The sequence below is a fragment of the Periplaneta americana genome, unplaced genomic scaffold (assembly GCF_040183065.1).
Source record: "Periplaneta americana isolate PAMFEO1 unplaced genomic scaffold, P.americana_PAMFEO1_priV1 scaffold_21, whole genome shotgun sequence".
Taxonomy (NCBI): Eukaryota; Metazoa; Arthropoda; class Insecta; order Blattodea; family Blattidae; genus Periplaneta; species Periplaneta americana.
This window is the reverse complement of record NW_027185502.1, coordinates 2,896,412-2,924,223: the sequence shown is the minus strand read 5'-3', so window position 1 is coordinate 2,924,223 and position 27,812 is coordinate 2,896,412. Positions and strand designations below refer to the sequence as shown.

Below are 27,812 nucleotides of genomic sequence, written 5' to 3'. Positions count from 1 at the left end.
TTCAGTAACTTCTAACTGCAATTTCCTTATTAAAACGTCGACAGTAAAAGTATCCCACATTTTCATAAGACATTTATAGCAGGCTCATATTTAAGTTATTTCATGTTGTATTATAAAACAAGCCATTAAAACAAGACACTTGTTCAATTAGGATCTACCGAAACATTTTTTTTTATCTTAATACTTTCTAGGATATGCTGTCATATCCGCAATCATTGCAATAAATTGCTTGTTCGTAAGCATACTGTGTAATGTTTTGCCCGAGATCAGCTGATCTGAGAGAGCTGTTATTTTGGTGCCACATTCATCCGGTAGAGGAACATTCAGCGCCCTCTCTATTTACTTTAATGCTCGAAGGTTCAGCATAAATGTTGTTGTTTTCTAATGCCAGGCGTTTGACAATAAATTCATTTGACCTCTTGCACTCCAATATTTTTCAAAGATATTATCATGGCCAGCCACTGAAGCACAGATTTTGAGGTGTTCCGAATCCATTTCTTGGTTTGAGTTGCACAATGGGCAGTTAGGGGACTGATATATTCCAATTCTATGCAGGTGTTTGGCCAAACAATCATGGCCTATTGCCAATCTAAATGCAGCTACAGACGATTTTCGTGGTAAATCGGGAATTAACTGTGGATTTTGATGCAGAGAGTTCCATTTTTTCCCTTGGGATTGAGTTATCAAATTTTGTTTGTTGAAGTCTAAGTATGTAGATTTAACAAATCTCTTCACAGAGTAATACGTAGATTTAGTAACAGGTCTGTAAGTAGCAGTGCTGCCCTTCTTTGCTAAAGCATCCGCATTCTCGTTTCCCAGGATTCTACAATGGGATGGTATCCATTGGAATACAATTCTTTTATTGAGTGATATTAATTAAGAGAGCATTTTAGTTATTTCTGCTGTTTGAGATGAAGGTGTGTGTTTAGAGACTATTGATAGAATAGCTGCTTTGGAGTCTGACAATATAACTGCATTCTTAAATTTATTGATGTGGCACAGAAGATTCCTGAGACATTCACTTATTGCAATGATTTCACCATCAAAACTTGTTGTTCCATATCCAAGAGATCTATAAAGTGAGAAGAGACAGCACGTAACACCTGCGCTGGCACCTTGTTCTCTGGAGATCAAGGATCCGTCAGTGTATAAATGAAGCCAGTTTTGTGGAGGGTACCTAATATTAATTGTCTCTAAAGACAATTGTTTCAGTATTTCAGTGTTTACTTCTGATTTCAGTATTTCTTCTGTTAAATTTAGATTATATTCCATATTTAATAGAGTTAAAGGGTTTGGTTTAAGTTGTAAGTTTTCTTTTAAATTTGGGATATTGATTTTCTGTTTTAATTCTTGAACAATGGATATGAAACTTTTCTGAGTTTTCAATCTACAGAGAGGACTGCATGAATGCCAATTGTTTCCTGGTAATCTGATAAGTTTTTCATATTGAATCAGTGCTTTTTCTTCTATTGTCATTTTGATGCTGTTAATATTAGTGAGGAATCTCATAGAATCTATTGGCGTTGTTTTGATTCCACCAGTAATGAGTCTGAGAGATTGGTTTTGAACATATTCTATGTCGTTTATGAAAGGTGAAGTAATTAAAATTTCTCCATAGTATGTCAGCACTGGCTGTATAAACATTTTGTATGTAGTGTTCAAAGTATTCCTAGAACATCCCCATTTCTTTCCTGCTAGTCTTTTTAGAAGGGAGAATCTTTTATGAGCTTTTACAGAAATGTATTTCAAATGGTTGCTCCATGTTAACTTACTATCGAAAATAACTCCAAGATATTTGGATTCATAAGTCCTAGGAAGGTGTTGGCCATTGTATTGGATATTGAATTCTCTTTCTTTTTTACCAAGTGAAAATATTTGGTAGTTACTTTTGCTTAAATTGAGTGTCATCAAATTTGATGTATTCCATTCATGTAGTTGATTCAGAGCTTTAAGAGCAGAATTTTGAATTTTGTCTCTATGTCTGTAAGATCCGGAAGTCCACAAAACTATATCATCTGCAAATAGTGCTGTTTTCATGTTTGATTCCTCTAATACGGAGGGTAAGTCATTTATATAAATATTGACTAAAGTTGTGCTGAGGACAGCGCCCTGAGGTAGACCTTGATATGTTTGTCTGTAACTAGAAAGTGAGTTATTGAATTTAGTGGCAATGAATCTTTGACTAAGGAATTCTGATATCCATCTGAACATATTTCTGGAAATACCTAATTTCTGGAGTTTTAGTAATAATTTATTTCTCCAAACAGAGTCATATGCTGACTAAAAGTCAATAAATATTGCCAAGGTATCTTCTTTCTTGTTAAAACTGTCTTTTAATTTCTTGGCCGAAGCGTATGACTTGTTCATTGGTAGAGTGTAGTTGTCAAAAGCCGGCTTGTCTTGGTGATAAAAGATTTTGGGATTCTAAATACCAAGTTAATCTGTTGGAGATCATGGACTCCATGGTTTTTGCTATCATGCTTAATAGTGCTATTGGTCGATAACTATTAACATCATGAGCAGGTTTCCCTTTTTTGTGAATTGATACAATGATTGCTTTTTTCCAAGCTGCAGGAATTGAGGTGTTCCATGATAAATTGAAAATGGATAAAAGTACAGACTTGGCTTTTTCCCCCAGATGTTTAAAAAATTCGGAATTAATGTTGTCGGGGCCAGGAGATTTCTTGGTTTTTAAATTTTGTATAGCTAGAGTTAATTCTTTGGAAGTAAAATTTTTATGAAATATTTCAGGTTTTGCACTAGTAATATTGTTTTTATTATTTTTATGTAATTGTCTTTTGATAAATTTGTCAGTTTTTTTTTATATTGGGATGTAATCTGTGAGAGTTTGAGAAGTGTTTATTAAATGCGTTTGCTATATCTCTACTATCTGTTAGTGTTTTGTTATTATGAATAATAGGTTGACTAGTATTTTCCTGTGTATTGGAAATATTCTTCAGAAATTTATATGTTTTAGCGCTATCGGTTCTGTAATTAATATTTTCAATAAATTTATTGAAACTGTTCTTTTTTGCTGTTATGATTGCTTTTTTAAGAATGGCAGTCTTCTTCCTCTAATCTTGAGTATCTTCTGGTGTTTTGCTATGTTCTGCTTTGGTTCTTGCTTCATCTCTATCTTGTTTCAATAAATTCAGGTTGTCTGTCCAGAATGGGGTGTATTTTTTTGGTTTTCCTCGTGGAATGTGCTTTTTTGTAATTTTAAGAAGAGATTCACAGAAATATTTGTTCAATCTATCTGAGTTTGTATTTTCCATTAGTGGTGTGTTGACCTGGAGGTGTTCGTCGAGTTCTGTTGTAAATAGTTTCCAATTCGCATTCTTAAAGTTCCATGTTGTTTTGTTTTTGTAGGGTGCCTGTCTTCGGTTTTGGTGGAGATGGATAGAAGCAATGATGACTCTGTGGCCAGATCCAGGGTCTTCAATTATTTTTTTCTTGGTTTCGTGATGGATATCTGATGTTACTAGTAATAAGTCTGGATTTGTACCAGAACCAGAATAATGAATGAAAGTAGGGGGATCTTCTTTTCTGTAGACAAGTTATGCGGTTGTAGTATTTAGGAGGTCCATGATCATTTTTCCAGGTTGGTTTACATTATCGTAGCCCCAGAGTTGGGAGTGGGCATTAAAGTCACCAATTATGATAGTTTTAGGTTGTATATCGAACAAAGATCGAGGGGATTATTAGGTGGGTTATAGGCACTGTAGATTTTGAAATGTTGTTGATTTTTCCATACTTCAATTTTTATTAGTTCTAATTTGTCTTGATTATCCATTTCTTTTATGATTTGAAAATTTGTAATTAATTTCTTTGATGTACCTGCGAGAATTTCAGCATAAATTTTATATACATTTTCACTTCTTACCTTTCAGGAAAAAATTCAATTTTGTCCTTTACATCAATGTACTGCAATACGTCAGACATTGTAACTCTACACAATTTCAATTTCTAATTATTTGCTTTTTTCTCTAGTTTACGTATGTCAGGAAGGAATGGTATGTCCATATTTGGAGTCTTCATATTGTGACAGCGACGTGAGAATCGAACTCACGACCAGCGTCCCGCAAGAAAGCAGATCGCACAGGCTCCACGGAACATTGAGTGACGTCGCGCGGTGGAGAGAAGAGAGGGTGTATTACGTCACGCGACGAGTCTGCGCGCGCAGCTGCTACTTGACGCAGTGAATGTGGAACGACCTTCTCGACTATTCCAGACGTCTGTCGATGTAGAGATATTGAGATAATTCTCTACACACCTGTAGAAGGTTCTCGCAACTATGATTTTGCTATAAAAGAGCAGGCGCCAGCGAACTAGACAGAGTTTTCAGTTATTCAGTCAGTGAGAAAGCCAGAGCAAGCAAGCCAGCCGGAGTTCGACTCGAGTGTGCGTCCGCATCTGCGTCAGCATCCGAAGGCCTGAGTTCGAGTGCAGTGGACCGCAGTTGGAGGAACCTGAGTTCGAGTGCAGTGGACCGCAATTGGAGGGACCCGAGTTCGAGTACAGTGAACTGTCTCTGAAGGTCTGTGGTTCGAGATACCGTGAACTCGAGTGACTGAGATAGAAGAACTGTGAACTGAGAACTGGTAGTTCTGATTTGTAAATAGTGCTTTGTAAATATTAGTTTAGATTAACAGTTCATTGTTGTGCGTAATAGTCCAAGTAAATTGTCATTGTCGTCGGTGGAGTGCTATAACGAATACGGTGTTGAGTGGAGGTCCAATTGTTGACGAGAGCGTTTAAGGTGAATTGTAGAAAGGAATTATTGTTGTGACGAATAAATTACATTGTTGTAACTAATAAAATTTACATTGGTGTCAGAACCGGGATATTACCGACAATGGAGAACCTACAGCAGATCCTGCAAGCCATCACGGAAATGAAAGCAGAAATGAACAAACACATCAGTGAGGTGAAAAGTGACATAAGTGAAGTGAAAGGCGACATAAGTGAAGTGAAAACGGAGATGAAAAGTGACATAAGCGGAGTGAAAGGCGACATAAGCGGAGTGAAAGATGACGTCACTACACAAATCGAAAGTGTTTCGGCCCACGTAGATGGAATTGTCGCCATTGTGAAAGACGAACTTAAGGCCGATCTGGATAAATTAAACCAGAATTTTACAACTATAAACGAGACAGTAGCCGAGTTGAGACACGATGTAGACCATTTCGACGGAAAAATCCGCGATCTCGAGCGTCGTCAAGAGCAGACGAGTGAGGTGATGGACCGACAAGCTGAAGAAAACAAGCACATACTCACGTTGATGGACCGACATGCTGAAGAAAACAAGCACATTCTCGTGTTGGTGGATCGCCAGGCTAGAGAACAAAAACAGATAGTTGCCGAGGAGGTTCGACGTGCCATGCAAGAAGCGGCCACAGAGTTGAGGACTCCATATAGTGGCCCTGCGGAATCATCGCCTTCAGCCAGACATCACAACGTCAAGACGCCGAAGTTCGACGGTACGACGTCTTGGGCGATATTCCGTCGCCAGTTCGAGGCCACCGCAGCACATAATGGCTGGACCCCAGCGGAGAAGACTACTCAGCTGCTGACCGCGCTTCAAGGACAGGCGTCGGAGATTCTTCACAGCGTTCCAGAAGATGGGACAGCCGCTGAGATAATGGCGGCCCTGGAGGGACGTTATGGTGACCATCAACTTGCTGCAGCATTTAGGACCCAACTAAAAACGAGGGTCCAACAGTCAGGCGAGTCCCTGCAAGAATTCGCGATGGCGGTGGAACAACTGGCCCATAAGGCGCTCAGGGGCCTACCTAATGACTTCATCACTGGAGAGGCGGCCTACACCTTCGGCAGCGGAGTTCGAGACCCGGAAATAAAGCAACAGCTACTCTTGGCAGAGCATCGCACCATCAATGCAGCTCTGGCGGCGGCCCTCAGGATGGAGGCAGCCAAGTTGACGGCGAACGTCTCGGCATCGCACCGGATTAGGAGCGTCGCGGCGGCCGACGTCGAGGAACGTCAACCGAAATCACCCGAGCGACGAAGACGAGGAGTGCCCACCTGCTGGTCCTGCGGCGAGCCTGGACACCTGAGGAGGGACTGTGACCGATCTGGTCACAAACAGGAAAACTAAAAGGGGCCGATGCGATGAGGGGCATGTCGGCGCCGTCATCACCATCCCCTCGGCTGATCTTGAAGACGGTTAACAGAAGATGCGACGATGGGCTGATTGCTGATGGATGGATAAGAGGCCGCCCATGCAGAGTACTGGTAGACACCGGGGCGTCGCTCACTATCGCCAGACCGGAAGTCGTGCGTGGACTACCTGGGAGGACGCCGCTGCGCCGGTATGAGCTACGTACTGCCTCAGGCGAGAACCTGCCCATCCAAAGAGAGGTTTTCCTGGACTTGACCTTGGGAAAGAGGAGACTGGAGATGTGGGTGTTCGTCGCCAACATCACTGAAGACGTCATCCTGGGACTCGACGCCATGCGGATCTTCGATGCAACGGTGGACGTCCGGCGCCGTATCCTCCGTTTTGGTCAGGATGAAGTGTTCCTGAGGGACGTCGAAGACCAACCCATGGCCAGCAGACTCACCTTGGAGAATCAAGTGACAATCCCAGCAGGCTGCGAGATGGTGGTGACGGCAAGACTGGACGGACAACCTAAGAGAAACCTGCTCCTCGATTCGCAAACAACTCCGATAGATGGGGTTTATGTGGCCAGATCCCTACTCCCGAATCAGAAGATGGTACCGGTGAGGGTCCTGAATGTCACCAATCGGGACAAGGAGGTGCCTAGTGGAACTGTACTAGGTAACGTCGAGCCGGTGGTGTCTGTGACGTCGCTGGCAGAAAACGAGGAGTGTCACCGACCACGTCCAGATTTAGACCCATCACTGAAAGAGCTGGCTCGAGAATTGCCGGCGAATTTAAGCAAAAGAGAAAGAAGACAAGTCCACGATCTACTGACAGAGTTTCAGGACGTGTTCAGTCTGTCTGAAAACGACTACGGGAGAACGGAGAAAGTTCAGCACCGCATTGACACCGGAAATGCTCGCCCAATCAGACAACCTCCTCGACGCGTCCCTCTAGCTAAACAGAGGGTGATTGACAGCCAACTGGAGGGCATGAAAGCAAGAGGGGTCATCGAGGAATCCGACAGCCCTTGGTCATCACCTGTAGTGCTGGTGAAGAAGAAGAATGGGGACCTGCGTTTTTGCGTGGACTACAGAAGACTGAATGACGTCACTAGGAAAGACTGCTTTCCCCTTCCACGAATTGACGACACCTTGGACACCCTGGCCGGAGCAGAGTGGTTCTCGACGTTGGATCTCAAGTCAGGATACTGGCAGGTGGCGCTACATCCGGAGGATAAGGAGAAAACGGCATTCTCTACAGGCCAAGGACTATGGCAGTTCACCGTTATGCCGTTCGGCCTCTGCAACGCCCCGGCTACATTCCAGAGACTAATGGAGTCCGTAATGAGAGGCCTGACATACGACACCTGTTTGCTGTACCTTGATGACGTCATCGTGGTGGGCAAGACTTTCAGCGAGCAGCTGTTGAACCTGAGGAAAGTGTTCGAGAGACTGCGACAAGCCAGGCTGAAGTTGAACCCGAAGAAATGTCATCTATTCCAGAAGAAGGTCAACTACTTGGGACACGTAGTAGGGACCAACGGAGTGGCCACGGACCCGGAGAAGCTACAAGCCGTCAGAGGATGGCCGAGACCGAGGGACAAGCAGGAGCTGCGCCGCTTTCTCGGCCTCTGCACTTATTACAGAAGGTTCGTAGCTGGGTACGCCAACATCGCTAAGCCTCTAACCCAGCTGACCGAGGAGAAACGACAATTCCAGTGGACAGACGAGGCGGAGTCATCCTTCCAGTCGCTGAAAGAGGCGCTCTGCACTGCTCCTGTACTGGGATATCCCATCCCTGGAAGGAAGTTCACGCTCGACACGGACGCTAGCAACGTAGGCATCGGCGGAGTACTCTCTCAGGAACAGGACGGGCAAGAGAGGGTGATTGCCTACTTCAGCCGAACACTATCCAAGGCTGAGAGAAACTACTGTGTGACGCGTAGAGAACTTCTTGCCATTGTGGAAGCCCTGAAGCACTTCCACAAATATTTGTATGGCCAGGAATTCCATCTGAGGACAGACCATTCTGCACTCACCTGGCTATTGGGCTTCAAGAATCTGGAGGGGCAGACCGCCCATTGGGTTCAACGTCTGCAGGAGTACAACTTCACCTCTGAACACCGACAAGGGAAGAAACATTCCAACGCTGATGCCCTGTCACGACGTCCGTGCCCGGATGGCTGCAAACACTGCCTGAAAGTAGAAGAGCGGGATGGCGCCCATGCAGTCCGAGCAATTGCCGCCCAGCCGAGCCCAGGATGGGATAACGCCGCCATAAGGAGGGAGCAGCTGGAGGACCCAAACATTGGACAGCTACTACGTGATGTGGAGTCCGGCCAGAGACCAGTATGGGCCGATATCGCCAACCGTAGCACCACTTACAAGAGCTACTGGGCCCAGTGGGAATCCTTCACTGTCAAGGACGGTATCCTGAAGAGGATTTGGGAGTCGGCCGATGGAAGGACCCGCATAGAACAACTTGTCCTGCCCAGGAGCAAGGTGAAGGAAGTGCTGGAGGAGACTCATGCTGGAGTGACTGGAGGCCACCTGGGAGCCAACAGGACGCTGGACAAGTTAAGGCAGAGGTTCTATTGGTTGCATCAGAGAACCGACATGGAACAATGGTGCCGAAGATGCGACACCTGTGCAGCCAGTCGCGGACCAAGGACCCGCAGCAGGGGAGCCATGCAGCAGTACAACGTGGGAGCTCCTTTTGAGAGGATCGCCATCGACGTTGCTGGACCGTTCCCGGTCACGGATCGCGGGAACTGCTACCTGCTAGTCGCCATGGATTACTTCACAAAATGGCCAGAGGTGTACGCGATTCCCAACCAAGAGGCTTCGACGGTGGCCGACGCGCTCCTTGACAACTTCATCTGTCGATTCGGGGTGCCCCGGGAATTGCATAGCGATCAGGGGCGCAACTTCGAATCCAACCTGATGGGAGAATTGTTCGAGCGTCTGGGGGTGCATAAAACCAGGACCACTCCCCTCCACCCACAGTCCGATGGTATGGTGGAACGCTACATCAAAACCTTGGAAGAGCATCTGCGGAAGGTGGTGTCCAACCATCAACGAGACTGGGATGCCAGAGTCCCACTGTTCCTCTTGGCCTACAGAGCTTCGGTCCACGATACAACAGGGATGACACCGGCAAACATGGTCTTCGGGAGAGAGCTGCGCCTGCCCTGTGATCTGCTGTTTGGCACGCCACCCAGCGCCGACCAGCCAGCAACTGACTATGTGGCAGAACTCACCGAGAAGTTGAATGGAGTTCACTAACTGGCCAGAGAGCACCTCAAAATGGCCAGCGACAGGATGAAGGTGCGCTACGACAGATTGGCCAACTCTGCAGGATTCCAGGAGGGCGACCTGGTGTGGCTGTATCGACCTACCAGGACCAAAGGGAAATCACCAAAGCTGCAGCGTGCCTGGGATGGACCATACCGCGTGGTGACCCGGATCAACGAAGTGGTGTACCGGATCCAGCGACAACCTCGAGGGAAGATGATGGTGGTGCATCTGGACCGATTAGCCGTCTACCAAGGGACTGCCCGGGACGAGCAGCCCTAAGGAGGGGGCAATGTGACAGCGACGTGAGAATCGAACTCACGACCAGCGTCCCGCAAGAAAGCAGATCGCACAGGCTCCACGGAACATTGAGTGACGTCGCGCGGTGGAGAGAAGAGAGGGTGTATTACGTCACGCGACGAGTCTGTGCGCGCAGCTGCTACTTGACGCAGTGAATGTGGAACGACCTTCTCGACTATTCCAGACGTCTGTCGATGTAGAGATATTGAGATAATTCTCTACACACCTGTAGAAGGTTCTCGCAACTATGATTTTGCTATAAAAGAGCAGGCGCCAGCGAACTAGACAGAGTTTTCAGTTATTCAGTCAGTGAGAAAGCCAGAGCAAGCAAGCCAGCCGGAGTTCGACTCGAGTGTGCGTCCGCATCTGCGTCAGCATCCGAAGGCCTGAGTTCGAGTGCAGTGGACCGCAGTTGGAGGAACCTGAGTTCGAGTGCAGTGGACCGCAGTTGGAGGGACCCGAGTTCGAGTACAGTGAACTGTCTCTGAAGGTCTGTGGTTCGAGATACCGTGAACTCGAGTGACTGAGATAGAAGAACTGTGAACTGAGAACTGGTAGTTCTGATTTGTAAATAGTGCTTTGTAAATATTAGTTTAGATTAACAGTTCATTGTTGTGCGTAATAGTCCAAGTAAATTGTCATTGTCGTCGGAGGAGTGCTATAACGAATACGGTGTTGAGTGGAGATCCAATTGTTGACGAGAGCGTTTAAGGTGAATTGTAGAAAGGAATTATTGTTGTGACGAATAAATTACATTGTTGCAACTAATAAAATTTACAATATTATGTGATGCTGTCATGAGCAACTCTCGCAATCGAGGTATACCCAATGTCACATTCATCTCACCACGACCAGCAAAGTGAAATGTATTCAGAGTCATTTGAGTGGATGGCTCTCCGATGGACTGAAATAGAAAAACCATGTGTATTTGTAGACTCCTTATGCAGAAAGATTGTACATTTAAAATAACTTACTTACAAATGGCTTTTAGAGAACCCAGAGGTTCATTGCCCCCTCACATAAGACCGCCATCAGTCCCTATCTTGAGCAAGATTAATCCAATCTCTACCATCATATCTCACCTCCCTCAAATCCATTTTAATATTATCCTCCCATCTACGTCTCGGCCTCCCCAAAGGTCTTTTTCCCTCAGGTCTTTCAACTAACACTCTATATGAATTTCTGGATTCACCCATACGTGCTACGTCATGTCCTGTCCATCTTAAATGTCTGGATTTAATGTTCCTAATTATGTTAGGTGAAGAAGACAATACGTGCAGTTCTGCGTTATGTAACTTTCTCCATTCTCCTGTAACTTCAACCCTCTTAGCCCCAAATATTTTCCTAAACACCTTATTCTCGAACACTCTTAATCTCTGCTCCTCTCTCGAAATGAGAGTTCAAGTTTCACACCATACGGAACGACTGTAATACGATGTTGTTTTCTAATGCCAGGCATTTGACAATAAAGTCATTTGACCTCTTGTACTCCTTGTACTCCAATATTTCTCAAAGATATTGTCATGGTCAGCCACTGAAGCACAGATTTTGCAGTGTTCCGAATCCATTTCTTAGTTTGAGTTGCACAATGGGCAGTTAGGGGACAGATATATTCCAATTCTATGCAGGTGTTTGGCCAAACAATCATGGCCTGTTGCCAATCTAAATGCAGCAAACTGTAATATAACTGTTTTATAAATTCTAACTTTCAGTATTTTTTTAAAGTAGGCTGGACAACAAACTCTTCTCAACAGAACAATAGCAAGCATTTCCTATATTTATTCTGCAGTTAACTTCCTCTCAAGTGTAATTTATAAATAATAATAATAATAATAATAATAATAATAATAATAATAATAATAATAATAATAATAATCTATACTAATAATAAATCTGTAGCCGAAATTTTTCTGGTAATTTTCGATTTTCCAAATATAATTGCTCCTAACATATATAATTAACCACCCTGAAACCGAAAATCGCTTTTTTGAAATTTTTGTTTGTATGTCTGTCTGTCTGTCTGTCTGTCTGTCTGTCTGTCTGTCTGTCTGTCTGTCTATGTTTGTTACCTTTTCACGCGATAATGGCTGAACGGATTTCGATGAAAATTGGAATATAAATTAAGTTCGTTGTAACTTAGATTTTAGGCTATATGGCATTCAAAATACATTATTTAAAAGAGGGGTTATAAAGGGGCCTGAATTAAATAAATCGAAATATCTCGCTTATTATTGATTTTTGTGAAAAATGTTACATAACAAAAGTTTCTTTAAAAATAATTTGAGATATGTTTTATTCCTTGAAAAATTTTGATAGGACCGATATTTAATGGGATAAATGAGTTTTAAAATTAAAATAACTGCCATCTAAGGCCGTGTAATGAATTTAAAAAAAAATGACATCGTCTATAAGGGGCCTTGGACAGCAACAATCGAAAGCTATGAAAGATAGCCTACAGAGAATGTTTCTGTTTTTGTATGAAGTAATATCAGAAGTTAATTAACCGATTTGTATAATTAATTATTATTTCACCATTGGAAAGTGTAGTTTATCTAGATGGACATAATGCTATAATGTTATTACAGCAACTTCTGATATAATATAATATATAGAATAATATAATATAATATAATATAATATAATATAATATAATATAACATAATATAATATAATATAATATAATATAATATGTAATGTAATATTATATAATATAATTTAAGTTATTTGAAGGGTTCAGAACCATAGTGGGCCAAGCGCCAGTTACTGAATACGTAGGAAACAAGGGTTAAAATTAAGTTATTACCATAATTCAATGGAAACCTATAACAAGTAAAATAAAATATACACATTAAATCTAAATGATGTCAATGTTCATTAAACTATGGTTGCATGTAATAAAAATTAAGAAACATGTTAAAGGAATTGTCATTGCACCAAATGAGTGTCTCTGGACCAAAATGATCGCATTTTAATTATTTGGATGCAATTTAAATTAAGTAACATATTAAACGATTTATCCTTCTATCAAACACGAATGTTCCCTGGATCAAATGTCCTATTTTAATTATGTAATTACTTTATATTTATTTCTAACGGGTGCAGTGGAGCGCATGTGTACGGCTAGTAATAATAATAATAATTTATTTACTAATATTTATTGTGCTGTACAACAGCCTGGAGCCAACCACAGTTCAGCACAAGATTTACACTGCACAAGGAATTACATAAACAGTGCATAAAAATAATTATTAAAATTAGAGACAATAATAATGACAAAATTAATAGATAACTGCAAAATACATGATACAGAACAGCTCAAAAACAACACAAACGAATGGAATTGAAATGAATATGATTTTGATGCGTATACTAAATATAAAAATAACCAAACAGCAAGCTATACATTAAACGGATCCGAATTAATGCAATATAAATCGGCAGCTTTCATGCATCTGACAACTGGAGAGATTTCGGCTTATAGGTATAAACAATTTTTTGAAATCTTAAACCATTCGAAGGGACCCGAAGGTAGATATTGCTTATGAAGGATTCACAATCAATATCATCCTTTATGACCTTACAAAAGAATAAATAGTCAAATTCAAGATGTCTAACATAAAGGCTAGAAAACTTAAAATATTTACAAGTACGCTCATAATTGAAAATAGATGAATTTGATAAAAACCTAAAAGCAAGTAGGGACATAAATTTTCTTTGAATGATTTACAATTTAACCAAATCAGTAGAAGTAATAGAATTCCAGACAACAGATGCATATTCGAGTTTAGATCTCATTAATGTATAGTATAAAATTACAAGAGTAGCTGAATAGAATAAGTTATAGACCTTATAAGTCCGAGCATTCTAATGGAATGATTATAAATATATTGGACATGATTATGAAAATGCAATTTGGTATCGAGTATAACTCCCAGGTCTCTAATACAGTCTTTCCTTATTATGTTGATATTATTAAGAGTATAATTGAGGTCCGTTTTTGCAGAACTTGCTAACTGCAAAATTTGCAAAATTGAGATTTTGATGGATTTGTTAACATAAGGCAGGCCTCTACATGATGTTCAAAGCGTCTTAGTAAAATTGGGTTATTTTTCTTCATTGTAGCATGTCAAAGTGTGATCGTTTTTTCAAAACTTGCTTTCTGCTATAAGTGAGACATACAGCAAAACTTGCTTACTATAGTGTTTTGTCTCTCTTGTAAAATTTAGTTTTTTTCAGTTAGCAAGTTTTGTAAAAACGGTCCTCAATTATTAAATTTGAGAGAAGTGGTTTTTCTAGAGGAGGAAATGACTAAAATTTTCGATTCATTAATTTTCATTCCATACCAGCAGACCACAGCTCAACAGCGTTTATATCATTCTGCAAAGTTACGCATTCTGCCAGACTATTAATTTTGCGAAATATTTTCAGGTCATCGGCAAATAAAAGGCAGTTAGAACTTAGTGTAGCACTGATATCATCTATAAATAATAAAAGTAATAGAGACCTCAAAGTGGAACTCTATGGAACTCCGCATAAACTAATATATGGATCAGAGTAAGAATTTCGAAGTCTAACACAGGATTGTCTATCTTTTAAAAAATTTTCAAACCAGTTCAGGTAGTTAGTGGTAAGATCAAAAGAGTTTAATTTACTCTAACATATTACGGGAAACAACACCAAATGCTTTGCTAAAGTCAAAATATATGGAATCAATTTGACCCTGAGTTTCAAATATAGGCATAGCGAAATTGAGATATGATACTAAATTAGTAGTCGTAGATTTCCCGTTTGTAAAACCATGTTGGGCCGAATTCATTTTGTTTTTCATGTAAAAAGAAATATGTCTTTTAATTTTTTTTTTTTTTTCAAAAATTTTGAGAAGTTATCAAGAATGGAAATAGGTCTATAATTACTTACAATAGCTTTATTACCATTCTTAAATATGGACATAAGAGATGCTTCCTTCCAAAGAGAAGGATATTTCCCTGTTTTCAAACTCAAATTGAAAATGTAGGTTAAGAATTTCAGAGCATCCTTTAATAATAAAATTAGGGATGCCATCCGACCCATAGATTCATTCGGCTTGACATTTTTTATGGCCTTCCTGACATTCTCACAAGAGATTACAGATAAGGGTAAAAAGTCATTAATGTTAGAATAACAACTGAGAAAATTAAGAGTTATGACTGATCTGAAATGATTTAAATTGACTAGCAAATGCATTTGCAATGACTCTTTGATCAGCGATGTGAACCCCATTAATAATAAGTTCATTAGGAATGTTTTTCGATTTCTGAAAAGATTCTACATATTTCCAAAATTTATTAGGCTCTTTTTTAAATTGTCATCAATGGATTGTAACCATTTACATTTATCAGAATAACTCAAAGCCTTGACTTGTTTTCTACAGTAAGAGAAAATTTGATAGTGGTGATCAGATTTATATTTTTTAAAATTTCTATGTGCTTTGTTCTTTTTCTTAATGAGCTGATGTAGACTGTTTGAAAACCATTTAGGATAGTGCGACATTTTCACAGAGGTGACAGGGACAGCTTTAGATATAGCATCATTTACAATTTTAGTCAGAGAATTAATAGCAACATTGACATCGGTAGTAAGATATATACAGTCCTAATCAAAATTGTGGAGAGTGGATAAAGGCAGTGATAATCACCTTGAGAATAATTTAATGGGTGATGAACATCTTCCAAAACTAGTGAATGATTAGCAAGATTAACTGAACAGTTACAGACATTTGTAAAAACAAGATCAAAAAGAGTTTTACTATTTCTCATAAGATTAATTTGGTTTAGTCCAAGAAGACAAGAAAAGGAATACCGGTATAAATCCTGAAACTTAATTTTAGCATAATAATGAATATCATTAAGAATGCAACTTGATGAATATCATTAAGAATGCAACCATGCCAGGAGCATTCAAAGCCCTGAGGATAACAATTCTAAAGTTGTGGGTATCAAGATTGTTTTCTATAAAATTTAGATAAGACTTTACATGTTTATGATCTGTATCGGGTGGGAAATAATGATTTCCAATTAGCAGATTACAACCATCAGGCATTTTAATTTCAATCCAAACGCATTCATTAACGAATTCTAAATCATATCTCCGATGTATAAAAGGTATCTGGTTACTAATAAGCCCTTAAGACACCCCCACCTTTTACTTTGTTGGTAACTTCAAATAATCTATCAGCACGAAACACAGTATAATTGTTAGGAAACAAATTTGTATTAACAACAGATTCGGATAACCATGTTTCAGTGAGACAGATAGTGATATCATTATTAATCACTATATTTGGAAAATTTAATCACTTTTCATATTAAGTCCACAAACATTTTGATAAAAAAATCTCAAGATGACTATTGGAATTGCACATTAATAATGATAGCAGGTAAGACTAAGAGGCATTTTCCTGAGAATCAACTGAATCTGAATTCGTAGAATGCGAGAAATGCTGTTCAGGTTTGAGTTTCCCAAAAAATGGGGCAATTAGGCACCCAGCAGGCCAAACTTCAGAATTATTTATCACATCAAAATCCCTCTCATCCACAGCTACATGGAAGGAAGAATATGTTTCAAATTTGGTTTTGAGTTTAGTTATTAAGAGAGACCTAAGTACTTATTGATTTTTAAGAGAATCCACTAAACTGTTAAGAGTTAACTTTGGAACCAATCTCGAAACAAACAGAAATGTAGTTCTGATTTGCTTAGGGACCATTCCAATGTTGCTAGTAGAAGAGGTTCCTACTGTGGGTTTTCTTTTTTTTTTCTAATTTCTTACGAGAAACTAATTGAAAGTCTTCGTTATCAATGGGAAGATTAGTAGCATTGACCTCATTTCCTGATTTCACACGTACTGGTTTACCAGTTGCTGATACCAGAATGCAAGGTATTTGATTGTCAACAGCTTAGCTTTCCGAGACAATCTTGCTGTAAGACTTCTTGGGATCATTAGCTTGTACAGACTGTTGACCATTAGAAGAAATATTTTGATAGGATTTAGGGGGGCATCAGCCCTTTGATAAAAATTCTGACAGTTGTTCTTTTAGGGCAAAATTGTCATTTTTCAATAAGTCTTTCTGTAAATTCTTGACATAGATCAAAATGTCACTAACCATGTCGATTAGAGATACACTATTTAGTCTGACTGTTTCAATCTGAACTGCAAGAGCATCTTTGATAAAGGAGCTAAATTATCATATACCAGCTAACGTGTAGGTGAGATTGCCTTCTTCTCTCCTGGATGAATAGGACGCACTGATGTGTTGTCTCCCTGGGTTGATTTAAGAGCACTGACACACTTCTGGCGCTTGCAGGTTGAACTGCCACTTTGCATGAAGATGTCTCCAATAGCCAAGCAATCGAGATGATATTGTGGACTGCACAGCCCAACACATTTCAGAAATTTTTGCCTCCCAAAGAAATTGCACAAAAGACTAGGCGCCATATCCACTTATATTTCGATAAACTGCTGTATGCTGTAAGTTCTGGGAGCTACATGCACATGCAACAAACAGCATGGCGACTGACAACATGATGATGATGATGATGATGATGATGATGATTATGATGACGATGATGATACGTAAATACCTACTTTGATACTCGCGAACTTTCAGGCATCCAGAGCTGCATTACTCTGGACAAACGTTTGTATTGTGGGATGGGATTATTATTTAAATTATGGTTGAATTTAAGAAAAGCAAGTTTCCTACATAAGAAACTGGCATTAATCTTGGAAACATGTCATTCTCTTCAGATAATTTCGCGACTGCATTAATATCGCTCAAAGAGATTGATAGTTAGCAGTATTTTTTATTCTATTAAAGATTCTTAAATTGTCAGCAAATAATGAAGAGACAGAATTTATTCTCATACGGATATCATCAACGAAGATTATATAAAGAAAGACCCAAAAGTTAAGTGTTGTGGCACTTCAAAGCTGAAATTTAATGAATTGGAACATTTATATAGTTTTTAAATCAGTTTACGTAACTTGCAGAAAGACCAATGTTTCCCAGTAAAATTTATAAAGCAAGATAATATACAACCATGATCTGAATCCCCAACAGACTCATAGGACCGAAAACTCCATATCGTGTAATGTTATAGGTACCGGTACCAACAAACATAAAAATTATTAAATTAATACTCGCCACTTTGGTGCCATGATTATATCTTGTGGTTCAATGAATCATTGAATCTCTCTGAGTAGGAGGCTGGCAGCTCACAAAGTAGTGGAAGTACCAAATGTAGTAACTGTTGTCTGTGAGGTGTAAACAAGTATGGAAACCACATTTTAAATGTCCTTTGAAATTATTTTCCTAAAAACGTATGGAAACCATTCTATGATTAGGTACTTCTGAGAAACATTAAATCTTCCTAACGAAATGGGTGTTGATCATTTAGATACTGTGCTGAATGCATACTCTCAAGGTGCTTTAATTTTCTTTCACACATTAAGACGTCTGTTTTATGGATCACAAATTTACAAGGCCATTTTAATCTATGGTAAAAGGCAGAAGTGGAATTAGTTTATGGTTAAAGAAAATAATGGACATGAATACCAATTTTGAAAATGTAATGTATTTTAATTTATTGTTGTAATGTTGCTTTTGTTGTAAGACATGAGTAATCATAGCTATTCAGGAAAAATTCTTTGGTGACTAACCAAAAATGCAGATAGGTTATTTAAACTAACTGTAATACCTAACGAATTAACAAAACAGGTAAAGAAATCAAGATACAAAGAAACAAAGCCTACAAGAGATGTTCAAATAGGCAGGCTCCGACTTCAGAACACAACTCATATCATCTTGGAATCGATGCTCTCATTCTCTGGGATAAACATGACGAACGGTTGTAATAGTTAGAATCCGATCAATCAATATTGTTCCTTAGTTTCAATGACTGTTAAGTCAGGTGAACTAGCAGGCCACAAAACAGAACCACCACGACAAAACCACCAGTTATGGTACATGTTGTTGCGATATATTTATTCTAGCTTGACAGCTAAAGTGGGCAGGTGCACCATCATGATAGAACCAAATTTTTAATCTTAAATCATAAGGTACATTATCTAGCAGGTCCAGCACGCTGTTCTCCAAAAAATGGTGATAATTCTGGCTGTTAAGATGGTGAGGAAGAATGTAGGGTCTAATTATGAAATTCGAAAGGATACCTGTCCCTAGATTCACACTGAAGTGCTGGTTATGTCAATGAATAGCAATCCTAGGATTCTCTTCTGCTCACTAGTGGTCGTTGCAAATGAAAGCAAGCTCATCTGTAAACTGTATCAGTGAACCCTTTGCAGATACCAATACTGTCATTTGGGGTAAGATAGGGACAGTATGTATGCAACTATTGTTCACACACTGCTGTATGATCTACCCCTAATTTAGGACCTACCCTTCTGTTACTGGTGCAAGGCAATTGACCTTCCCATTAACACCATGTCAGTCATTTCAGAACTCATAAATCATTCATTATCCAAGAGAAACATAACGTAAATGATAAAGTAATATGAATGTCACTGCTTGAGAACTAGAGTTTGTTTGGAAAAGAAGTCAATGCTCCCTGCTCTTTAACTACTTAGGGAATCCACTATTATTTGTTTGCATGCCCATCCTCTCTCCCTGGCCCTCATATATCAAAGCGAAATGTTCCTTTAATTTCGTGTCTATGCTACACGCGAGTTTGATAAACAATTAACTGTACTTCTCAGTATGTCTAAGCTCAAAATGCGAACGTGAATGTTTTTCATTCTAATGCAGTTTAAAGAACAAGAACTGTCATTTAGCATTCATTATGATCTAAATTCCAGAGCGTATATAATTTTTCGGTTTCGTTTTGTAACATTCTGTATATTGGTGTGGGTATTGGAGCAATTCCTCTAACTCAAAATCCATAAAAAAAAATTCCTTCTGACTCCAATTCCACAATCCTGGGTTAAATGTTGACTCTGTTTTTATGACAACTGAGGGAAGTATTTATGTTAACATTTTAAGGAAAGTGAGTTAAAAGATATACTCAGAATTCGAATTGTAATAATTACTATGTTAAAGTTATGGCCAGTGGCGGTGTGTCAATAAGAGCACGTGAACACCTTGTTTCCATTAGTTTCACTTTCAAACACGTGCTGGCTGAATGTGGTGGTGGTATGAATTTAAGTATCGGTATGGTGGTGTATAATATTTAAGAATAATATTTACTGGCATGTAATTATAGTAATCAATCTATGTGAGTGGAATTACAATACTGGTATAGGCTGTAGTGTATCAGTGTGTTGTGAACCAAAATATATTACTGAACACACGCTTTTGTAAATAACGGCACTGTGGTATGTATTCATTTTTAACAAATGTAAACAATGAACTCTGTTCAAGCAATTCTGAACAGTAAAGAACTGGGTAAACTCGCTTACCAGGAAAAATTGGAAATAAAAAGACTGGGTTTCATTATTACTACTACTACTACTACTATTATTATTATTATTATTATTATTATTATTATTATTATTATATGTTGTTTTGAATTTATATACGGTTTTTTTCGATAGTGAAACATTGGAATCATGACATTTCATATTAGACTAAATGTACGATTTCAAATTCTCTTCGATTTTGGAACCACAAAATTGTGAACACACATAATATTTTATCACGAGCCGCCACTGGTTATGGCACAGATCCAATACATGGCAAAACAGTAACCGAAAATAATATTTTAGAGCAAGTTAATAACTTCTGCTATCTAGAATGCAATATCTCTTATGAAGGTGAAAATGATGTAAACAAAAATATCACAAAATTTTTGTAAATATTAGGACCCTTAAATTATAGACTGGAACCACATCTAGTACAACAACATTCCAGATTAAATTACTATGATGTACCGACGTACATGTGATATTTCCGTGCTGGAATTCTGCGTTATCATATAATGAAAGATAGGCAGAAGAGAGAAAAATTCTCTCCGGCACCGGCACTCGAACCTGGGTTTTCATCTCTATGTGCTGATGCTTTAATCACTAAGCCACACCAGATTCCAGTTCCTATCCCGGATCGAATCCCCTCAGTTTAAGTTCTACCTCTCAGTTTTCCCTTTTGTGGCCTACCCTCATGTACTGTGTCACAGAATATGTGACAGTGGCACAATGTCCAACGCACTATGTACAGAGGTGCACTCATTACTCATTAGAGCTGAAAACCCAGGTTCGAGTCCCGATGCCAGAGAGAATTTTTCTTTGTTCTATCCATCCTTCTTCATATGATAATGCAGAATTCCTGCACGGAAATATCATATGTACTTCGGTACATCATAATACAGTAGAACTTGGTTATAGCGACCTCGTTTTGTGCGACACCTCGCTTATAACGTCAAATATTCTGTGGTCCCAACTAATTCCCCATAAGACATATGCTTTCCTACCTTGCTTAATACGACAAACGCATAAGCGTCTACCTCGCATGTAACATCATTTTCAACCTCAGTTTGGAATAAGATTTTCTAAGAACCAAAGTATTTTAAGAAATATTTTGTTGAAAACTAGTAACCTGGTACATTCTTTGCTCTGTCCTTCTGTCATAGATTTCTGGAAGACAGGCAGGTTCCCCATCCCATTGTAATCTGTCCAAATTCATGCGGTACTAACGGTATCTGTGTGCGGTCAGTTTCGACAGGAAGTTTTCACTAAGTGCACGCATTTTAACGCAGTATGGCACTAAAAGAAAAGTTTTAACATTGGAAGAAAAAGTTGAAGTAATTCATCAAATTGAGAATGGAATTAAAAAAGCTTATGTCTATCATGGGTTTGGCCTAATTAATTCCACAGTCCAAATGATTTGGAAAAGCAAGGATAAAATTGTTGCTGCATTGGAACAGAATGGATCGAAGGTAGGGGAGGGAGCAGTGAAATTGTAACTGAAATAATGAACATACTCGTAGAACGTAGTTTAGAAAGTGTGTATTGGGCAAGTAGGAGACAACAGAGTAAAATGACTGATTACTTCACTCCTAAGTAAAAAAAAGTTTAGTGAGTATTGAACAAACTATTTTAATACAGAATACTGCATTTATAATTGTACGCGTATTTTATTAAGTCCATGGCAGGCTTAGAAGTGAATACATAAATCTGAAATAAGCCTATTTAAATTTGTAATTTTTCACTTTCCATCTCATTGGACTGAAAATATGAATCTCGGTTACTACGACACTCGTTTATAACAACACAATTTTTAAGGTCCCTTGGATGTCGTTATAACCAGGTTCTACTTTAATATGATATGCATAAGTAATCACTTTGTGATTCAAGATGACGCTCATCCCGTCGGATCCCAGCCACTTAGTCACTCATAATGAGTGCACCTCTGTACATAGTGCATTGGACATTGTGCCACTCTTACATTTTCTGTCATATAATACATGAGGGTGTCCACATCTGTGGAGTAACGGTCAGCGCGTCTGGCCGCGAAACCAGGTGGCCCGGGTTCGAATCCCGGTCGGGGCAAGTTACGTGGTTGAGGTTTTTTCCGGGGTTTTCCCTCAACCCAATATGAGCAAATGCTGGGTAACTTTCGGTGCTGGACCCCGGACTCATTTCACTGGCATTATCACCTTCATTTCATTCAGACGCTAAATAACCTAGATGTTGATACAGCGTCGTAATAAAAAAAAAAATACATGAGGGTATGCCAGCAAAAGGAAAACTGAGAGATAGAACTTAAACTGAGGGGATTCGATCCGGCACTGAAAATGGAATCTGGTGTGGCTTAGTGCAGAAAGCATCAGCACATAGAGCTGAAAACCCGGGTTCGAGTCCCAGTGCTGGAGAGAATTTTTCTCTGCTCTATCCAGCCTTCATCATTCCAGATTAAAAATGTATAAAACACTAGCCTCTCTGACTATCCTATATGGAAGTGAAACTTGGGTTTTGAAGAAGAAAGACATCAGTAGATCAAGAGCTGCAGAAATGGGATATACAGTATGCGCCGAACAGCTGGATATACTCTACATGCAGCCATTAGAAGAAAAACTTTTCAATTACAGGAAAAGATGGCTCCAACATGTGTCACCAACTAGGATACCTATTACACTACCAGCCACGAGGAAGACGTTGAATTGGCCATCCACAAAAACAACGCTTACAGTCTATACAGACAGTTCAGCGGCTTCTAAGCGTTACCATGGCAACCGCCCAAACTAGCCATCAGAGACCAAGACAACAGGCCAACGTTGCCGACTGTTTCGCAGTGAGCACGTGTTTTGTTTGGAAGTGATGAATCTTCGTTACTGTGTTACAGCAAGTATTAGTGTTCTGTCGTGGCTATTGTTTTTGTAGATATTTTGTTGCTGATGAAGGTAGAGTTAGTTTGAATTTAGTTTTAAATTTAATTTAGCTGTGCGTGTATTTGTAACGTGACTTATAATGTCTATGTGTTTCACTTATACAATATCGCAAGACATCACTCCTGCAGTTAGCAGCACAAAACGAACCACGGGCTCAGAGGGAGAAAGGAGTGCTACAAGGGACAGCAAGTGGTCTAGAAATAATGGAAAAAGCGCTCCTCTTACAAGTCAGGCAAGAGAAATGGTTTGTAATGCGCAAGACTATTTCGAAAAAGAAGAGACAATGGCGGGCCTCTTATTCCTGTACAACAGATGGTAAATACTACTGCAGAGGCTCTCAAAATAGGAAAGAACATCATCGTTAAAATAGGAAAGGAAAGATTAAATTGAATGAGCAAGAGGATGGACCTTCCTGACTGGAAACCCTGGGAAAGAAAATAAAAGTGGAAAAGTGGGTGACAAATTTAGATGTCTTTCAGGAGAATACAATCTGGCGGCATGTATATTTATATTACCAACAGGAGGGGCATCCTACGTTAGAAAAGCTGCAAACTTCACTTCGAGATGCGGATCTTTTTCACAGCAGTGTTTCTTCTCTGCACACTGTCTTAAAGAATTTAGGTTTCAAGTATAAAAAATCAATGGTCGTAAGGTATTAGTGGAGAGAACTTATCGCTTACACAGTATATACCATAATCGCATTCATTCATATGTTTATTATTATTGTTATTATTATTATTATTATTATTATTATTATTATTATTATTATTATTATTATAAGCGTTACTTCGGTGCAGAGACTACAACGTGTTCATAATATGTGCGTCCGTTTCGTCTGCAATATTTGCCGCGCTGATCACATAACACCATCTCTCGAAATGTTGTCCTGGCTCCGTCTAGAACATCGTAGGAAAATTCACTGTCTTTCCCTTCTCTTTCACATATTGCATTTCTCCACTCCTGTCTATCTTGCGTCTCGTTTTCAAAATTTATCCACCCATCATAACCTAGACACACGATCACAACACTCCTCAATATTATCCATTCCCTCCCACCGAACATCCTCATATTCATCTTCTTTCACTGTGGCTGTTCCTCGACTTTGGAATTCCCTACCGAGTAATGTCAGGGACTGTCAGACATCAAACCAATTTAAGAATAGGCTAACGAAATATTTTTCTAACAATTCTTGTTAACAATAATAGCTGTTTCAGGTTTCTCAATGTTTAATGGTTATATATATATCACGGATAAATATCTGAATTATCTCATTATTATTATTATTATTATTATTATTATTATTATTATTATTACTATTATTATTATTATTATTATTATTACTACTACTATTATTATTATTACTATTATTATTATTATTATTATTACTATTATTATTATTATTATTATTATTATTACTACTATTACTATTATTATTATTACTATTATTATTATTACTATTATTATTATTATTATTATTATTATTATTATTATTATTATTATTATTAACTATTTCTTACCTATGTTTATTATTGTCACACTAACATTACTTATCCAATTTTCATTATTTACTTTCATGTTGTTTTATGGTCTAGATATTAATGTAATAACTATGTAAGCAATTGTATTCAATTAGAATTAGAGTCTGGCTGGGCGGAAGATCAGCAGAAGATATTCCCTTTTCTGTTAAAAGCTGTCTTGGTCATTGGTATCCTCCTTTTGATTTCCTAGCAGCAGCTCATGTTACTACTTATAGTACACCTCAAGTATTTGAATCTGTCCACTTGCTCATTTAGAATTCACAAGTTTACCTTCTTTATTTTTCTTCCTATGACCATAGCCTTCGTCTTATTTGTTACTATTTGCTATTAATGAACACATAACAATTGTGTTTATATTTTCTTTTGTAGTGCTAATATTCCATGTATTGTGGGTCCCTATCACCACGGCATGGCGCGTCCTCAGGGTCTGGATAGAGGAGACGGCCTCCAGATATGGAGGGTAGCTGTGAATATATTGAATAAGCAGTCGTGGATAGCCGATAAGGGGTGGTCCTCCAGCTTGGGGTTTGGGCGAAGGGCTAACAACCCATCACCGTAAAAAAACAGCTTATTACAAAACCTAACAATAAGCTTCGGAATGGGACTGATTCCCGGCACGACCACAGCAAAGGAATATGCATTATCACCTTTACTTTTTTACTTTGTTCTAGAATATGCCATTAGGAAAGTCCAGGATAACACAGAGGGTTTGGAATTGAACGGGTTACATCAGCTGCTTGTTTATGTGGACGACGTGAATGTGTTAGGAGAAAATCACAAAAGATTAGGGAAAACGTGGAAATTCTACTTGAAGTAAGTAAAGCGATAGGATTGGAAGTAAATCCCGAAAAGACTAAGTATATGATTATGTCTCGTGACGGGAATATTGTACGAAATGGAACTATAAAAATTGGAGATTTATTCTTCGAAGAGGTGCAAAAATTCAAATATCTTGGAGCAACAGTAACAAATATAAATGACACTCGGGAGGAAATTAAACGCAGGATAAATATGGGAAATGCCTGTTATTATTCGGTTGAGAAGCTTTTGTCATCTAGTCTGCTGTCAAAACATCTGAAAGTTGGAATTTATAAAACAGTTATATTACCGGTTGTTCTGTATGGCTGTGAAACTTGGACTCTCACTTTGAGAGAGGAACACAGATTAAGGGTGTTTGAGAATAAAGTTCTTAGGAAAATATTTGGGGCTAAGAGGGATGAAGTTACAGGAGAATGGAGAAAGTTACACAACTGAAGTTACAGGAGAATGGAGAAAGTTACACAACTCAGAGCTGCACGCATTGTATTCTTCACCTGACATAATTAGGAACATTAAATCCAGATATTTGAGATGGGCAGGGCACGTAGCACATATGGGTGAATCCAGAAATGCATATAGTGTGTTAGTTTGGAGGCCAGAGGGGAAAAGACCTTTGGGGAGGCCGAGACGTAGATGGGAAGATAATATTAAAATGGATTTGAGGGAGGTGGGATATGATGGCAGAGACTGGATTAATCTTGCTCAGGATAGGGACCAATGGCGGGCTTATGTGAGGGCGGCAATGAACCTCCGGGTTCCTTAAAATCCAGTGAGTAAGTGCTAATATATTTTCTTGTTATAATACATGTTCTATGATGATAGGGAATGGATTAATCTTGCTCAGGATAGGGACCAATGGCGGACTTATGTGAGGGCAGCAATGAACCTTTGGGTTTCTTAAAAGCCATTTGTAAGTAAGTATATATTCTATGTTTCCAATAAACTCTCTTTGGGTGATTTCATATGAAATAAAATTTAATATATTTTCTTATTGTATTCTTACCTTGAATTTGAAGGGCAATATAAAAAATGTAATTCAATAGGAAAACACGTATGTGGTACAACGTTTCCCCAATTAGCTGTAGCTGTGTAACTTTGTACCACCATTAAATGTCAAATTTCACCTATTTATGTTTGGTATGTATTATATCCCAACCCATTAAAAAAGTAATTTTCTTAAATAATTTACTTTGAAACATCAATTTCAATAGACACTATTTTAGGTAAGTAAAAAAATATGACAGAAGTGGTACAAAGCTATCCCAAATGATTGTATGCATTTACATAATTATCCGAGCCCTAGCAGTAGTAGTAGTAATAGTAATAATAATAATAATAACTTACTTACTTACTGGCTTTTAAGGAACACGGAGGTTCATTGCCGCCCTCACATAAGCCCGCCACTGGTCCCTATCCTGAGCAAGATTAATCCAGTCTCTATCATCATTTTAATATTATCTTCCCATCTACGTCTCGGCCTCCCCAAAGGTCTTTTTCCCTCCGGCCTCCCAACTAACATTCTATATGCATTTCTGGATTCGCCCATACGTGCTACATGCCTTGCCCATCTCAAACATTGGATTTAATGTTCCTAATTATGTCAGGTGAAGAATATAATGCGTGCAGTTCTGTGTTGTGTACCTTTCTCCATTCTCCTGTAACTTCATCCCTCTTAGCCCCAAATATTTTCCTAAGCACCTTATTCTCAAACACCCTTAATCTCTGTTCCTCTCTCAAAGTGAGAGTCCAAGTTTCACAACCATACAGAACAACCGGTAATATAACTGTTTTATAAATTCTAACTTTCAGATTTTTCGACAGCAGACTGAATGATAAAAATCTTCTCAACCGAATAATAACAGGCATTTCCCATATTTATTCTGTGTTTAATTTCCTCCTGAGTATCATTTATATTTGTTACTGTTGCTCCAAGATATTTGAACTTCTCCACCTCTTCGAAGGATAAATCTCCAATTTTTATATTTCCATTTCGTACAATATTCTCGTCACGAGACATAACAACAACAACAACAACAACAATAACAAAAAGAGTTACGAAGATATAAAATAATTCTCATAGTAACTTGTTCATACAGTAACCAAAAGCATAACAAGAACTTCCTAACATGCAGCATATATTTTTGGTGAAGGAAGTAACATGGCTCTCTACTCCAGGCTGGTGCCTACACATTTCATAAGTTACCCCCATTTCTCGTTCTACATCCCTCAGCGGCCACTGTAAAGTACCAGTAATGTACGTTTTTTTTTTAGCTCGTACACACTGCTTTGATAATGGCATGATGCCCCACTGATCCTGAACATTAAAATGCCTACACATAAGAGTTGGTACAGTGCTAGAGCAGAGGG

General features: G+C 38.9%; 1 protein-coding gene across 4 annotated transcripts in view; it reads right to left on the bottom strand.

The window, feature by feature from the left end:
• Positions 1–27,812, bottom strand: part of LOC138693789 (uncharacterized) — a 180,436-nt gene that overhangs the window by 151,866 nt on the left and 758 nt on the right. The gene's annotated exons all lie outside the window — the stretch shown is intronic.